The following is an 18,505-nucleotide window of genomic DNA, read 5'->3' as shown; positions in this document are numbered from 1 at the left end:
TAATGATTTTATTTGTGCGTTTTCATTTATGTGTTTTCGTTTGACGACAGCCATGAATTAACTTCACCTTAAAAAAAAAAAAAAAAAAAAAAATCGTGAACGGATTTTATTTTATAAAAACCACGAATTACTTTCATTCGATGAAAATAATGGACAGATTCTGCTCGATGAAATTCACGGTTTTCGAGCGAAACGAACTCGCAGCAGGCTGAGTAATCGAGTAAACGTGGAAGGAAGAACGACTGTCCTGTTAGTAAAATAAAGTGCTCCTTGAGGACCTCGTTCACCCATACGTCGATCATTATACCGCGCCCGTCGATCCTGGCAATCCGATTACTGACCACAAGTGGATCCTGAGTAAGCTATTATGTCACCCTGCTTGCTACCCCTATAGACCTCTTAGCAAAGCCACCCTCCGTCTTTGACTGTGATCTAACCGCTGGAATCTGCGCTCTTACGAGCTTGTCCTCTAAATGAAATTCGAACACGAGTACATTCCCCTTTTACATCCCGAAGAACCGCTAGCCGCATTTCTTCCCCCATTGAACGAATTTCTGTACCATGTTCGAACCCCCTGTTACGTGAATTCTAATTTATCAACTACAATTAGCCAACTTTGGCGTCTTGCACGATGTCTAAACAATTTTTCATTTAATTCTGGTCGATGGGATATCGAAGCTCAGAGTCTGAGCTTCGATACTGTCCATGCTTGACCGGACCGTGATTTTTTTACGTAGAGTTAAGGCGATTCAAAGCGAACGCTGAACCGTTGGTTTGACATTCTACATTTTCTGTATTTCTTTTTTTCTTTCATAAATAATTGCCCCTATTTTCAGTTATACCGCGAATCGCGGAACAATACGAACCTCCACGCGTTACAGTCTAATAGCCACGAAGCCACTCCTATCGACAAGCGTTCTGAGAAATGAGGGGCTAATTATTCGTCGAGATCGGTTCACAATGGCGTCGTGTTATCGTCCACTTACATGATCCTCGTAGCATCGGCTGTATAATAAATTGTCGAAAATGGCGGACGGGTTTATTGGATCAGCGGTGCCTGCGCTCTGACAGATAACAGAGTCCGCCGGCATGCTTCATCCTCCGTATGCACGGCAGGCGCAGGCAGAGCTGCGTTAATTGTTCATTAATATCGCGATACGCATGAACGAGCATTTCTCATCGGGATTACCGTCTCTGTTCTTCGTTCCGTTCGCCCTGCTACGCTCCTGCCTCCAATTCGCGCGACACAGTTCTTTACGAGTTCGAGATACGCGAGGAACGTTTTATAAATGTACACTTTTCGATTCTACTTCTGGACATTGAATATTCCGAGTATTCTTGAGTACCTATTCAAATATATATACAGTCAGTCCCATAAATATTCGTACCCTCTATCGAAGAAGTTTGACTAAATTAAATAATAGTTTCGATATTCCTAAATGAATTTTTCATTACGAATATGTATACGAATAAGCTTATACATGTATATATTTATATACACGTCAACATATTTATTCAAACATACACTTGGAAACGTCAAATCTACCATTTAATTTAAACAACTTCCTTCGATAGCGAACCGACTGACTGTATACATGTATATCGTATGATTTAAGTGTCCCCTCGGAAGAAAATATTCAAGACATCCCCTGAACTTCATTCCACGCTCCTCTGGATCAAACGGTACCCAAAACAACCCGAAGGTCCGACATGCACACACCTGTGACACTCTTCTCTATCGCACAGGTGGCACCGTGCTCCACGTTCTACCTTTCATTCACCGGGAGCCACCCTCTCCGACCTTCCCTGCCCCTTGTCCAGCCATCCAGCAGAATTCCGACGAAAACCGAGGCCCGCGACTTCTCCCCCTGGAGATTCATTAGCAAGTGAAAACGGCGAAAAAAAAAATGTTCCTCCCGACGGCATCCGTTACTCCTGTCCTCCTTCGTTGATTCCTCCGGCGCAGGCATCGACCGACTGCTGTATCCAGCAGCCCGTGGCGTCTATCTCTCCTTCGTGCCTTCTTCCTCGCTCTCACGAGCGTTCGCCGTTGTCTCCAACCCCCTGCGACAGTCCTTTACACGCGCACAAACGACTATCCCCTTCAGCCAGGTCGGCATTGTTTCTCGAGCGGCTATTCGCGTCGGGTTAATTAGTCCACGCTCCAGTTAGTGAAAATTGAATCCAAACGGTCGACCTACGGCCCTTCGTTTACCGCGCATTTACGTACAGTAAGCAGCCTGGGCCCCCGCCCCACTCTGCCTCCACCGAAAACCAGGCTGCCTATTCACTATATCCCTGATAAAAACGGGCGGGGGGTGGGCTAATTAGCGGCTCACTTTTACGCCCCGTTCGATGGAAAAACACGGGACGGATCAAAGAATTCGGTCAAACCGACGAGCTTTCCAAAGGGGCTCTCGGTGATCGTCAGCACTTGGCCAGTCAGCGTTTTTCCTCGTTAATTGCCTGGCTATTTTTCTACGTATTTCTTTCTACGTGCTCCTTTTTCTTGGCGTCCGGAATATCGAAGGATCGGGGTACTCGGTGGATAATCGTTCGAAATATTCGCTAGCTTTCGGCGTCGTGCAACGCGCCTAAACAATTTTTGTTTTCACGTTCTCGTCGGTGAGACGTCGAAGCTTAGAGTCTCGCCTTTCGTGGTGTTCTTGCTTGACCAGGTTACGATTCTTTTTTCGCAGAGTTACGCCGACTTATGCGAGGGCACCACTACTAGCACTAGCTACCGATGGTTATTTAAACAAAAGTTTCAACTGAAAAATGTTTAAACAGCTCTTACAACTATTGGTATCTCGTTCTTTCGAAATCAAGTGAAATTTTATTTTTATTTTTTTTTCGACGAACTTGGACCGAAGTCCACCGATGCAAGGTGGATTGTCGATCAATAAAACTCTCTCGCTCTCCACTCTCAGGCGGCAGTGTTCCTCGCCCCTCGTCCTCGTAATAGAACAGGCCACGGGACAGGGACCGTCTCACCGCAAACTCGAACGCTCGATACTTCTCGATTTTCGATTTTCGATACACCCGAATAATATCCGTCTCCAACTTCTGCCAGACGTCTGTCTTTCCTCCCCCTCTCAAGCTTTAAGATTTCAGTCCTTTTTCGGAGAGCGAAACCGTTAGCTCAATTATTTACTCGAGCCACTCCGATTGTTTCGTGAATGTTTAAGTAACCCCGGCAAAGTCTTTCTTTTTCAATTTACAATTCGAGACGTAATTTATGGGAAAATTTATAAAATCGTCCTGGACCCTAAATACCTTAAGAAGTACTTTCTTTCTTCAATTTTTGTCCAAAGAAAGACAGAAAATCACCCGTGGGATATATCCATGTAGAACCCTAAAACGTAAGCGTTTCCCGCTCACGGGTCGTCGGAACAGTGTCGTTTGGCCTCGGACTCCACCTCTCGATACATCTCGATTTTCGATTTTCAATAGAGCCGATAATATCCGTTCGCAAGCCCCCCTGGCAGACGGTCTCTCCTCTTCTCAGCGTGCGCCAATCCGTTGGCTAACCCGCGAGGCTCGCGTTTCGAACCGATTCGCGAACGTGCTCGACGCGAGCGGTATGCGAAAATTGAAAACCAATGAAAAGGCTCGCCTCCCGTTCCCCTCTCCGTCGGGACGACGGCGATTTTTCCGCCCCCTCGTTCATCCTCCTGGTCTGCCCTCCCGATAGCCGACCCTTCCCGAACGATGACAAATATGAATGGTCTCGAGCCCAGGAACTTTAATTACCGTCACTATCGAGCGCCGTCCGCGACAAAAGAAATTAAACGCACGCGATACGTTCACGTTGACGCCATTGACGCTGGACTCGAGCGGTTTTTTTTTCGGCTGCTGCGATGGATAAACGGATGCGCGAGATGCGCGATTGGAAGATTTTCATTTCGGGCCTCGCGGAAAGTTTTTTTTCTGATATCTGTCAGCAACTCGAGATGTTTCTTACCATTCTATTACCATGAATTCTAAGATATCTAGATTTGAGAATAAGGTTACCTTTACCTCGCCGGCAATCATTTTATCGACACTTGGTGCTCCGAAGAAATTAAACTTAAAGAAACATTAGTGTCCAGCATGTCCGCGCGTTAAGACGGCACTGTCTGCGCTTAAAATACGCCTGATTATTATTGGGAGCGTCATAGATGGCTCCGCAATAGCCTGGAATCGCTGGATGAACCTGAGGGGGGTGAGGCACGAGATTCTGAAACCAACCCTGCGAAAGCGATCCTTTATTTTTTGCTAAATCCACCGCGAGCAGCCACCTTAAATAATAAACCACGCGGAGAAAGGAGCTCCCGATAACAACGGCAAGCGTAGCGAAAACATCGTTTTCCCCGGAACGCGAGGGGGGAATCGTTGAAAGAGGGGAAAAAAAAGAAAAGCAGCGAGACCTGTTTTGACCCGTTCCGAGCAGCGGGCCGGGACAAAAGGTACAAAACGTTCCCCTCCGCTGAAAGGAAACGGCGAATTTCGCCTTCCACGGCGCACGGTAAACTGTACCTAGACAAGGAGAGCCGTGGGAGGGGTCGAAGTGGGATTAAACTACGAAGAAAAGTGGCTTCTAAGGCCACGTCGAGAGGCCGAAAGCTGGAACACCTCGCCAGCCAATGGGAACCCCCCTTTATCTATGTCGTTCTAGCCCGAGGGCCATGGTCTGTGAATTTCAGGAGGCGTGCTCCAACCTGGAGCATGGATTCCACGCGAACAGAGCGAATACACGTGTATCTGGTTGCCGAAGTTCGAGGCTTCTTTTCTGAACGTTCCATTCGAGGAACAGAGGGTTGGAGGGGAGTTTAAGGGGAAGGTCGAGGCAGTTTGGAAGGGAGGAACTTCTATTTCTACTCGAAAGTCGTATTTCCTTGTACTGTTCGCAATTCAGGTGAAGAGCCTAGTAGCCTAAAATCAGTGCTATATACAGCCTAATAATTATTGAGATACCTTATCTTACCCGCGTAGGCCCAAGAAGTTATAGCGGGGGCCTACTACTAGCGCCGCCAGCGGAGAAACAGCGAACACCGTTCCTACACCTACGAAATATGATACTTCCAGGCCCCAGAAAGAAGTTTCGAAGAAAGTTTCGTCGCCGCCCGCGATTAATTCATAATTCGAGCGAACTGAATCCCAAAGTGCCCTTAAAAATAATAATCCATGCCCCCACGAACCCTTTTAGAACGTAGTTCGTAGTTCCGTTAAATAGAATTACGCTCTCGCGAAATATTGAATGTCGGCCTATAATCGTATCCAATTTCATTTATCCACTTTGGGAGCCCGTTCGAAACGCCGACCCCTGACATTAATGCGCCGCGGAAGCCCTATTAGTATCCAATTCATTGAACTTTACGTCGGGGTGATGTTTTTTTTATTTTGTATTTCCTGTTTCGTTTCGCCGAAACAGATCGTAAAGCGATAGTCGTCGACCGAAATAAATAACGCGAAAAGACACGAGCAACGTACGTTCTCGGCGTGTGATTCGATTACACGTGACAGATTGCAGTGCGCGAAATTGATTTCTGGATATCAATATTGTATTAACGTCAGGGGTCAGCGTTTGGAACGCTGGTTGGACAGGACCGGAAGCGGCGTTGTGGGGTCGTTGGTGTTCTCTAGGTGTCGATGCTCGGGTCCTGGGTGGAGGCTGGAGACTAGCCAGAGATTTTATTTTCATATTTTTCATATTTTTAGACATCGTTGTATCGCGGTCTAGATACTCGAGGCAAGGAGTCGAATAAGAACGCGGTTGGTGGGATTCTAGGAGCGAAATTTCTAGGCATCGACTAACCTGGAGATTGTCGATACGTTTGACTCGGTTTCTTCTTTGGAAAATGTTCAGCAGAGATAAAGAAACAAAATTGTAGGTTAGTTGGAGCCTAGACTCGAGTTCGAATCCGTAGTTTTTAGGTCGCATCGATGGCAAATTTAGCAAAAATTCTAAGCTTCAACTAACTCGGTATATTTCTCAGTCCTGAATTAGAACTAGCGACCACTCATCTCTACTTACCTCATCCTATAACTGCCATCGTCTAATCCTTCCTATATATTCGAGTCTTGGCTTAGCCTACATACAGAAGTCCTTCCTGTCCCTTCGGCCTCTAACCAGACGTGTCGGATGCCTCACCCTAAATTCAGGACGCAGGCTTCCAAGCCTTTCTCGCTCTCCGTACAGGGGCTATTTGCGCATAGGGAGTACGCGTACACACAGGTACCAAACATCAATAGACGTATCGAGTCCTTATTGAACCGTTCCACCGCACCGGTCACGTGACCGAAGCCACACAAGCATCGAGGCGATATTATAGTCCAAGATTTTCATTTCCGTCGCGAAGGAGCCATTCGTGTCGTTAAAAGGCCCAGAAAAATGGTCCTTTATCACGCACCCCTGTCACGGGGGAAATAGAGTTTATCAGCGGCTGACGTTTCTTAGCGGACCAGTGAATTACTGGCCGAAGTCGAGGCATTTTAACGTGGAGCTTTTCGCTTCGTTGCTGCGGGATATACCGCCGTGCCGTGCCGGAATTTCAGCCCTCTAATCCCTCCACGATATTGACTTTTCTTTTCTTAATATATTGGCCAACGACGCTCGACCACGAATCATAGAACGTGGAGTCGTTCGTGTAGGTAAAGCTCGATGTGCGATAAACCTCCTACAACGAGGTTTCCTGAGTCTTTAAAAAATTTACTGTACGATTCCATAGTCCGCTATAAAAGAATCGTTACTTTTCAAACGCAGGACGCGCGAAACGTTCGACGAGGTAATTTTTCTAGATACGGAGTCTCTCGCTCGACAGAATAAAAATTCACTATCCCGATAGCGGTGGCAGAAATACGATCCTAATATACGTGTGCAAACGTACAAAGGATGGCGGATTCTTATTCTTCGCGTCCTGTCGCGTCCCGCGGTCTTCCCTTTCAACGTTTTCATCTTTTAACACTTGAACGGCGACGTGTATCGCAGGTTTTCACGATACGAAACGTCGCGTTTTATCTGCGACGCTTTATGGATAGAATAAAGGGCGGAGGAGAAACGCGAGGAATGATACGTCGGTGTGAAAATATTGCTGGGGCATCGAGTCGATGCATGGTATCCGTATTTGTCAGTGGAAATAGAGATTTCAATTTTTTGATGAACAAAATCTGACGAGGTGGTTGGTTCGCTGTTTTCTCGCTGATGGCGCTAGTGACGGGGTGGCTAATAACTTCCACCGGACAAGATGAGGGATTCCGTTGAGTTTCCAAAGGAATTGTAAAGATTCACAGAGAGTTTTGTATTCTATGTACATCGCGAGGTATTCGCTTCGATGTCGTATTGAAATTCATTTTTTCATTTTTTAATTTCGCGTTGAAAATGTTCAGTGGTCGATATCCATATATGGAACAGGGTATATTTATTTTCAAACCTTCGTCAGATCTGTACTTGTAAAAATGTAACCAATTATGAATTTATCATTCCTTATAATTCTAATAATGAATTTCGTCTATTCCAGGTAAGAGATCCTTAGAATTCATACTTTACCCGAAAGCTGTCAAAGCGCGCAATTCCCCCAACGAGTAAGTAAATCAACAAATAGTTACTCTACCCATTGTGAATATTATTTGTACACCTCCCCGAATTAATAAATATCCATACTAAAAAGTAGATACCTCAGCTGACGGAACTACCAAAAGAACAGATTCTGCCGAACATTTCCATAAGCGTCTTTGAAGTCTTCGAGACACTGTATAAAATAGAAATTATGCCTTTTCCATCTCGAACCTAGACCCATTAACGATCACGGTTATACACCGTACACGCTCCATCCGATAATGACTTTTTCGAGGGCTCGCAGTCGTTCGGCTCCAGATTCATCTCCGGCCATCCCCAGGGTGCCGTATAAATCGATGGAAGCTATCCGTCGATGTAACCAAAGTTTTAGTTAGTTCTCCGGTGCCGGTGATTCGATTCCGGCCCGTGGAAGCGTTGGTAATAATGTCGACGCCGCCCCCCCCCCGCCCTCCCTTTCCCTCCCCCGCCCGCTAAATACAGAAAACAGAAAATCAAACGAGCGATTCCGAACGTTCGCTCATCTCGAGCTCGATCGGGAAAAGAAATTTAAAATGAATGCGTATATCGGAATTCGTCGCAAGCAATAATCGTCGAGAAACGTGGAGTCGCCCCTCATCCGGCCAGGTCGGTGTACGCCTCGATTTCCGTCGAACGGGAAGATCGGGGTTCGGGAACTCGACTCTGAAGAGGCTCTATCGCGCCAGCAAGCATCCGTGACTTATCTCGTTGTCTTGACATAGTTTCGATGCAGGTCGGTCGATTCGACGATGATCGTCGCGAGGAAAAAAACCGCACGGAGCGAAAAGGGATACTCCGTCAGCTGAAAATATGTACAAGACGAGCGGTGACACGGTGCAAGTACACCCCTCCGCGTGAATGTAAAGGAAAGTAATTTGCCACGGTATTTGTCCGTTGGAAATTCGTTTACAGAATGAACAATTACAGAATGTAATTATTAAACAGTTCTTCTCTAATGGTAACTCGCTCTCGGCGTGGACTTCGAATTTCCAATGTACGCTGGTGCCAGGCTGACGACAAGCTGCCCATCGAAATCTAATATGCGAATGCGTTCCGTTAATAGAATTTCGATTGCGCGAATTTCGCGTCCATTCGCGGGATAGAGTTTAATCTCCGAGCGCGTTTAGTGGCGCGGCGTTGTATTAGAACTCGTCGTGGCAAATAGATCGTCGCTGTGGGACAGCGAATGGATAGAAATTAGAACGTCCTGTGTCTATCTACCTTGTTGAATCTGGATAAGCGTCGAACTTTGTTTGCGGGGAATTTTTATTATATTTTTCGACTATGTAGGGTCCAATGATGGACTGCATCGATAAGACTCGATAACGTAGAGTAGTCAATCGGTAAGGTTCTGTAATCCGTCGGTTATGTAGAACACTCTGTGGGTAAGGCTCGGTAACGTAGAACCCTGAATCGGTAAAACAGTCCTCACTGTGCAGAGCTCGCAGTCGATAAGGCATCTTAGACTCTGCTTAGCAAAGCCTGTTCGAGCTCCTCAAAATACTTTCTCGAAAATAAATCTAGGTCCGAAAAGTCCGTGTTTCCAGCTGATGGTGGAAATTCCATCTTTATTTTCGCACCTCCGCGGATCCGATCTGGACAGAGTTTGATACGATCCGCGAATGCGAGGGATGGAGATTCACGTAACGCGTCGTGCACAATCCAAGGGGGTTGGGGATGAGGGCGAGGGGGAGGAAGAGGAGGAGGAGGAGCGTTGGCCGCGAGGCAATGGTGCATGCGGCGAGCCTGACACATATCAATCAGGCAATGGAATCCTCGGGCGCACTGACGATCCGACAATCCTCCGTTTCCATCGGTCTGCATCCCTCTCGTGCGTCGCGACGCTATCCTCCAGCGTCCCGCGTATCGACTGTGACACGCGGCCGCGCGCATACCGTTATCGAGCACGGCCTGTCGTCGGATTGGAATTTCAATGCTAATCAGCTGCGATGTCTGATTGAATGGCGGATACTATGGTCCTTGAACGGACCGCCAGCGTCTACGAAACGACACCTGACGTTGGAACTCGTGGCTGATGACGTCGCAAGCGGAAAAGTTAGATTGATATCAGGTTAGGGCGATGTAGGGTTTGAGCAGAAGTTGACGTTAGACGTTTATCAATTTGGATTTAGGCTGCGATTCCGTGGGTCCTTTGGTGTAAGGAAAGATGAAAAGTGACTTCTTTGTGACCTCAGATGTGAAGGATGGACAAGGTTCACCGAGATCGAGTCAGGTTTTAGTTGATCGTAGTACTGAATTTTTTGGAGCGCAGATCGATCTTGGCTAGGTCAAGGCCTACGAGTACTCGAGCTCTTTGCGAAGAGGAGGTTAGTTGTCTACGAGTCAGTGTTTACTTATCGATCAGTCCCTTGGTCTGAGGGAGGCCTCAGGATGGCTCGTTCGTGTTCCTAAATGCGTAGAGTGATCTTCAGTAGAATTATGTTAGGCCGTGGACAAGGTTGACCAAGATTGACCGAGATTGAGTCAGGTTTCGGTCGACTGTAGTATTCAATTTTCCAAAGTACAGGTCAATCTTGCGTAGGTCAAGGCTTCGAGTAGCCAACCCTCGCGGACAGGGTGACGAAGAGGAGATTAGTTGTTGCGAGTCTAGAGGTCAGGTGTCCATCCTCTCCAAACTAGAGCTCGACCACCGGAGGATGTGGTAAATGCTGAAGTTAACCGACAAGGCTGAGTAACGACATGCTCCGACCCTAGCACGAAGTCGAACCTAATCCAGACCTAGCGTTATCTGACAAGAGCACTTCCAAAATTTGACACAGAGACACGTTATTAATTCGAGTAAGAAATGGATTCTACTCGCGCATCGGAATCATCGAATGGAGCATTCGCTGTCTGCGAGCCTGTTCGAGTGTTGATTGCCCTCGAATTGGAATTTCAATATTAATCAGCTGCGGCCGATAGGCTGAATGATATGATCGTTTCTGGATTATTAATAGCGTGGTCATGTCACGACGAGGCGATGCTGATTGAAGAGTCGAATTCTGGGATACGAAATACCCGTTTGGGGTAAAGGAGTTTCATTAATTTCTCAGGAACGATGTATCAGGTCGTTTCAAAAGTTTCTATAAATAAATAGACAACCTTATCTGGTTAGAAATCGATATTATAATTTCAATCAAGAAAAATGAATCGTACTTGTGTACTAATAAAACGAAAGAAAGTTTAGGGGCGATCTAATAATTAATTACGATTCGGTTGGCCTCTCGGGAGCAGAGATTCGCCTGATTAAAATTTGCCTAGTCAGTTGAACATCTTACGCAATCGATAACCCCATCGGAGCAATTCCTATGGTCGATCTATCGCTGGCATCGCTATAGACCATCCTCAGCTTGGAATTTCAGTGCTGATCAATTACCACGAGCCGTTACCTAATTGCCAATCCCCGAGAGTGGCTTCTAGTCTACTAACGTAACATTTCCTTTGACGAGCCGGTGTTTGTCCCACGGTGTGGAGCGATCGAGCGACGAACGTATCCTTTGTTCGATTTTACTTTATTTTCCACGGTGGCCGTTCGTCGAACAAAATCGATCTCGAATCTTTTTTTCGACCGACCTCACCGTCAAAGCGAACCGCGAAATTAATTTCGTAGGATCGATTTATAGAATTTCAATTTTATTTCCAACTGAAATCTTTCGCCACTGTCTTATTTATTATTAGACTAAAAAAAATGTATTTTTCTTGGCACTAGAATTTAATTCAAGACACAGATGCTGAATATAATATTTTCTTATACTAAGTAAGATATTCCAAACGAAACAAGGGTCGTTAAATATGACGAAATAGGTAGCCATCAAACGCCTAATTCTTACCTTGATTTTAAGGATAACTTGGTCTGGTATCGATAGTGCTTATACATAGGGAGGTGCAGGGCTCGTGCAAAGGTCAATCAAAGTCGTTAAAGGTGAATCGTGTTCGTTAACTACGATGAAATGGACAAACATGAAACCAGTCTCGGTTTGGTTTCAAGCCTAACGCGAGCTAAGTGGCCAAGAGAGGTCAAGCAAAGGTCATTCGCTCCACCATTCTCGTTTCCAAATACCTCGGAAATTTACAACAAAAGAACCAGGTCTCCAACTCGCGCAACAAGCAAGAAACTGGCCAATTACCCGAAACGACCGGAGGAAAATGAGATGCGGCGCACGTGATCCCAGAGGCGAAGCTCTGTATAGGAGAAGCTACCTTTCCCGTTCGATACGTTGTCGAATCTTCCGATTCTTCCGCGCTGTCGGTGTCGCGGATAACTCGCAGGCCGGGCCCCGGGAAGCTCCTGGCGACAAATCATATGTAACGCCGCGCGAGTCTCGCGAACCGTATTATAAAATGCACGGGAGATAACCGACCGTCTGGACGGGGGCCGCTCGAGACCCTGCATTTTTATTCCCGGGGACGCGCCAACCCTCCCGCCTACCCTCCTAGAATGCGATCGGGATATTTACGCGCGAAGATTTCACGGGAGGTCCGTGCAACGTTTGAATTCGAGATCGCCTGGATTTGTACCGGGTGAGCGGTTTAAAACGCATTATCGGAATTACGGGCGTGAGGGAGGGAACTGCGGAGGAGGAAACGTACAGCTATGGGTCGTTAATTTCGGTACTCGAATCTGGCGTACCATATTAAAGAATCCGAGTGTCCGACTACTGCACCTCCTTCAACTCTAGCTTTTACCATTCTAGAATTTCTAGCTTCTGCCATCTCTAAATCTCCAGCTTCTGCCACCTCTAAATTTCTCGTTTGTATCATCCCAAAATCTCTAGCTTTTACCATACTGAAATTTTTAGCTTCTACCAACTCTAAATCTTCAGGACTCGCTTCCAAATCTCTAGCTTGTATCATTTCCAAATCTTTTGCTCTTACCACCCCTAAGTCTCTAGCTTCTACCACCCCCAAATCCTTAGCTCCAACCACTTCCAAACCTCTAGCTTGTATCATCTTCGAATCTTTAGCTCTTCCCAACCCTAAATCTCTAGCTTCTACCACCTCCAAATCTCTAACTCCTACCATCCCCAAATCTTTAACTTTCACCATCCTAAAATCTCTAGCTTCTACTACCCACAAATCTCTAGCTCCACCCACTTCCAAACCTCTAGCTTGTCCCATCCCCAAATCTTTAACTTCCACCATCCCCAAAAATCTCTAATTTCTACCGCCCCCAAAACTCTACCAATCACCATTCCAAAATCTCTATCTCCAGCCACCCTTTCCTAAAATTCTGACGCTTCTCGCCAGATCATCGAACCCAACGTCAGTCTCCCGCTGAGAGTCACTGAAGTCGGGCCACGGCGGCCCTCCGCCTCGCGACCGTACGCAGAACGAGGTCGAGGCGGTCCTCTAACCGACGAAAATGGAAAATTCGGGGACTAGGAAATGAAAATGCCTACGGCTGGCGGCTGGCAATAGCGCCTCGAAGACGATGAGGCGGAAGTTTCGGAAATCGAAAGGATGCGGGGGAGGAGCAGGAGCGCGCAGGGTCGGAGGGCGGGATGGGCAACGGTATTGATTCGCGGCAGGGGATTTCCCTGATTACACGCGGCCCCTAAAAAATCGAGGGGCTCGCGCAATGGCTCGATATGGAGTTCGCCGGCGAGTTGTATAGCGACCGTCTCGAGAGCGGGCCTCCACCCCTCTCGGTCTGGGTTAGGTCTGGGGCTAGGTCGGGAAACGAGACGATTCCCGTCGGATAATTTGAATTAAGTTGGAAGAACTACCCTCGACCGGCTGAGTGAGCTCCTTTCGGATCATAATTCCGGCCCAGCTTTCTGGAGGGAGGATGTGCACACTTGTTCTCCAAGGTTTTCCCTAATTCCGTCCACTTGACAACGGAGATGCCTCGGGTTTGTCGGTTTCGAGCCTTGCACCTGCGGTTGGTTGTGTTTCGTCAGGATTCTTGGAGGAGTAGCTTCCGTTGAGGCGTTGTAGAAGGTTAGAGGTTTCGAGGGTAGGAGGACTTTCGTTGGAACACTGGCGAATCGGTACATGGATCACCAGCGAGGTATTGGTTGCTAATTCGTGATAATTGGCCGACTAGAGGCGCATACGTACCTAGTCAGGCGACATGGGTATCACGGAGCTCTAATTGAACCACTGAGTTATAGCGGGGTCCTGTAGTGAGACTCTGGACTAGTAGAGTGTTATGCCTCTCTATTAGGGCCACTAGAACGTCATTTCTAGATGGATCGCTGAAACGTCTCCGGCCTTCGTCGACATAATTCTCTGCTGTGGATCTTTAGATTACCCTTTCAGAACTCGTGGATCCTTTGAGTTTGTGAATGCTTGAGTACACCTAGTTGCGCGTTCCGCATTGTCCATTTCGATGCTTCAAACGGAATGCGTACAACTTGACCGCCAGACTGGTTCACATGGAAACGAGATCTATATCACCCATGTATGGGTGGCAGCATTTAAATAAAATACTCAAACTTTGATGAACTTACGAAACGAAACAAAATTTAATCGCGGTAGAAATTTTCAGGAGTATCGGTCTGGCAGTGAGCGTGTCAACCTATAACAGGGTAAAAGCACGAGTCAGACACGTCGTATGAAAGGGTCCAAGGGATTTTACACTTATCCCACGGTAAATCATAGACCAAGGGGTTAATATCGACTATACAAACCTTGACAGTTTCACGAGACGTCCTGTGCAGGTGGCTCGAACCTCCCACCATCAAAACTAAACGACTATCCTCCAGACAGGCAACCCCCGGAAGACACCCGCGCCTCCCGCCGGCGGTTCAGTCAACTTCGATTCACAAACGGACAAGAATAAACAAACTCCTTTCTCCAGGATCTTAATTAAGCCCCCCGAAAAGGCTACGTTCCGCGCACAATAGCGTCGCGAGAGGCGACGTGGCGACGTTTTCCTCCCCCTCACCCCCTCTCGTCAGCCCAACCACTTCGAAGAAAGCCGCCGGAGATAGAAAAGATCCAGCGGAAACTGGTCCATCCTCGACGCTCGAGTAATTATCTAATCGACCTCATCCGCGGACAATATCGTCGGTTTCTTTCGTCGCGCTAGCTTCTCGCTAAACCTCCGTCGTCGGAATAGGGAGAGGGTGAACAACCGAGGCAAATAAAAATGTTAATTACGAGATTCGGTTGCTCCACGGGAAATCTCTGAATCCCGAGGCCAGCTGGCTTGCTTCTTTCATCTCGCGAATCTCGCGGACCTCGACGAGTTCTTTGTACACAACGCCGGACCGCGCAAAATGGCGGCTTTGCCCCCGTTCTACCGGGATCGCGTAATACCCCGGCCGACAAGCTGGACGTTTTTACGCTCGTAACCAGCTGAAGGGAATCCTTTCCTCGGGAAACGAGCACCTGGCGGTGTGTGTGAATCGAGGAGCGTCGAAGTTACTTTTAAAGATTTCCGTGGTATTTGGTTTCGGTGAGTCGGTCAATTTTTAATCAACGTTCGTTCCACTTCAACTCTCAATGTTTTCTTAGCAAGCAAGAAAAGGGTCCTGTAGTTTATTTTATTTATTTTAAAACGAACACAACGAATAATCGTCCTTCGCAAAATGTTTACGGATGCCGTTTCATTTTTATGTAAACGTGTTCGGAGACGTATGTGACGTTCGCTGAATTCTCGTAGCATTTTCGTGTAACCGAGTGGATTAAAAGAGAAATAAAGAAAATTGCATATTTCCCGCGGTTTGCAAAGATTCGTTAAATTTTATTTAATGCACGTTGGACCGTTTACGCCGAGCGGGGATTTTTCTGCGCGGAGGAAATTTATTCTACGAGTGCTTTAATACCACCCGTTTCGTTAAAAGCCCGCCAAATTTTCACGAAGTTGTGGAAACTCGCAGGGACTTTTCTATAATTCTGGAGGCTTCGTTTCTTCAGATTTATATTTACGTAATGTATTATACGCTATTCAAATATAAATATAATACATGTTTTTATTTGACGTATAATACCATTTATAAATTACAAATATAAATATGTACGGATCCATAAAATTCACCACTCTTGGCCCAAAAACGTTCAAAATATTCTCCACTAATTTCTCTAACCTTCCAATGACGCTCGCGCGTTTATATCTTCGGGATTTAATGAAATTTCGAAATTTTCTTCGAACTCGGCAATAGTTTCTCGCGTTATCCGTCTAAATGTCTAAGGAAGACAGTGCGGGGAGCGAACCCGACGTTATATCGCAAGAACTTTTTGAAACGATGAGCGATTAATTAAACTTAATAACAAAGTCCATTACGGGGTAAGCTCGCACGGGTGTAATACGCGACCTGAGACGCCTGGCGCTGGCTTCAAAGACCGTGCCGCCTCCTCTGGTCTCCTCCACGCCAGCGCGGAAATCCCATTCATCTTTTCCTGGATAAAGAATTGTTTCAAGGCACGAAGGAGGGGAGGGAGAGATTGGACAGTGGAAGAATAAGATAGCGGACGGGATAGAATTGTTCAGGAATCAGCGAGCTTGGAACAAGGGAAGGATGGAGTCCGAATGCGGTGAAAAAAAAGATTTAGAGAAACTCAACCGTCGTATAAAATTTTTCATCAACGGATCGTAGTCGGAAGTCTCGGAAGTTTCGATTTCTCGACGTCTTCTCAAGGTATACGATGCCAGAGCTAACTCTTGAAAATTTCAAGTCAATCCGCTTAATGTTGGCGACGATATACGACTTCATACGTAGCTCCAGGCTGATGTAAACTAGAGTTTAAACTTCCGATGAGTTTCTCTTGAAATCATTTCTTCCTAATCGGAGATTAAGATATCTCGGAAACCAATGAACTGTTGTGCGACACAGTGGTCTATCGTTCGAACGAAGGATTTTTCGTGGGCGAAAATCGACAATTTAAATTCAAGTGGTCGCCATTTTGTAGCAATGCAATATTTCGTAGAATTCTTCGTTGAAACAGGGAATGAACTAATATATTAATTAAACCTTCTCGAATGATTGATTTCGGATTACCCAGTTTCGAACAGCACTAATCAGTTCGAACTACGTCCTCGAGAACAACCTTTACTTATTTGTTGATAACTGTTTGATTAATAGAGATCGATAGAGGTGGTCTTTTAATCGGGCCTTCTGACTGCATCCTTAGCGAGGAAATAAAAGAAAAAATATATTTAGAAACAATAAAATATTCCTGCATCGAGTCTGTAATTATTAAATACGCGACTGTTGGATTTTATCTGACATGTGTTATCGTATCCTGATTAGAAACGCCTCCCAAATAATGGGTGTGTCACACTGTACATGTAACTATCGATGAATATTTTCCATCGAGTTTTCCCACAAGTGCGAATAATTTGACGATATACACAGGTTGCAATCGGGTATTAGAAAAATTGTACACCATCATCGATCTCATTCTTGACTATCGTCAGTAACGCGAACACCTTGCTTCTTTCACTCTTCGGGTTTCTCGCGTTAGTGTTGTTTTAGGAGAAATTCGTTTAGCTTGTTAGCCACTCTCAGCTCATTATAGGAACTTCAAAGGTTTGAACTGTCCTCGCATATAGGGCGTCCTAAACTACATTACAAATCGAGTGGAAATGATTCCAATTTCTTCATTGTTAGAACCACCAAATCCTAGATCAAGTTTTCTGCAATCCACTCAATTTTAAAGTCAGAATCCAAAGTCGAATCGTAGACAAAAACTTGATACGATTGATGAAATTTTTCCCTCGATAATTGACTTCTCCGTCGCTATTTTTTCTGACTCGACACAAAGAACTCATTTCTTCGAATGATTCTTCTCAAATTTTTCCCTCGATAACTGACCTCTCCATCGCTATATTTTTTTCTAACTCGACACAAAAGACTCATTTCCTCGAATAATTCTTCCCCCCCCCCCCGTTATTGATCAGTACCAAAGCCCGCTTCGTGATCAATAACCGAGGAAATGCTGCATCTCCGTAAGAAGAGGAAAGTTTTCTAGAAAATTCCTTTCGCCTCCACTTACTTTCAATTTATCCGTAAATAATAGAGGCGGAAAAGTAAACAGTGAAACACTTGCACGCCCCGGCGTGTTTAAATTTGTTATCGAATATTTACTAACGTTCGATCGGCTCCTTCCAAGTCGTTGACTTCGCCGAGGCGAATCGATTTAAAATGAAAATGTCAAGCAGAATATAGCTCCAAGTTAAACGCGTCCGTACATAATTATATCGGTACATGCATTATGTATAGGTCGCGCACTGCTTGCAACCTACATATTTGATAATGCTTAGTCGGAGACTGAGTCGTTAATTGTACCAGAACGACGAGCTTAAAATAAATAAATCGAAGCGAATAGAACTCGAAATTTATCTACTCCTCGATTTTCAACGTCCATTTTTATACCACATTTAAGCCTAGCGCTAAAATAAATTTCTACCATTGAAACGGGTATAGGTGGAATTTAAATTGGAATTTATTTCGTTGCTTGTAAAGTTGGCAGAAACTATGATTCAAACACGCAGATCCTGTGGGAGCCTGTGTAATAACGAAGTACGGTTGTATAATCATAATAATAACGTCCATAATTTGGCTACGAGTGTTGCATCGCGTGCATCCGAAGCTCGTCTACGTTAATTTGTTAATTAGCTCGTTCTCCTCAGTTTCTGGCAGATTTCGATTCGCCGGAAACCGAGCTCGAGGCTTCCATTTATTCTCCTCACTTCGTAAAATATATATACACATTGTTTATTTGACTAAAATTTCCTCGACGATATTTAACAATTATTCGTCTCCTTAAATAGTTTTTTTTCATAAGGCTGACTCCCGACGAAGAGAAATCTGTAGAAGATTCTTATACTTTTTCAAAGATTCGAAAGTTCAAAGGTTCTCGTACAAAGGTTCGCAATTTCGTATCGTTTCCTTAAGAGACACTTAAGTCCCTCCTTCCTCTTTAATACAGCTCATTTGTCAGACGTGCAAGCATCCACAAAGAAACAACTTTTATTACAGA

General features: G+C 45.6%; 1 protein-coding gene across 2 annotated transcripts in view; it reads left to right on the top strand.

The window, feature by feature from the left end:
* Positions 1-18,505, top strand: part of LOC128875979 (poly(rC)-binding protein 3) — a 108,542-nt gene that overhangs the window by 23,209 nt on the left and 66,828 nt on the right. Inside the window, exon 1 of one of the 2 annotated variants that reach the window (XM_054122050.1) lies at positions 7,518-7,563. The exons of the other annotated variant lie outside the window; for it this stretch is intronic. The gene's annotated coding sequence lies outside the window, so the exon portion shown is untranslated. Of the gene's footprint in view, positions 1-7,517; positions 7,564-18,505 lie in introns of those variants that run through there. 2 annotated transcript variants of the gene reach the window in all.

This window comes from Hylaeus volcanicus, chromosome 4, assembly GCF_026283585.1.
Source record: "Hylaeus volcanicus isolate JK05 chromosome 4, UHH_iyHylVolc1.0_haploid, whole genome shotgun sequence".
Taxonomy (NCBI): domain Eukaryota; kingdom Metazoa; phylum Arthropoda; class Insecta; order Hymenoptera; family Colletidae; genus Hylaeus; species Hylaeus volcanicus.
Note: the sequence above shows the minus strand (reverse complement) of the source record. Positions and strands in the feature narration are given on the sequence as shown.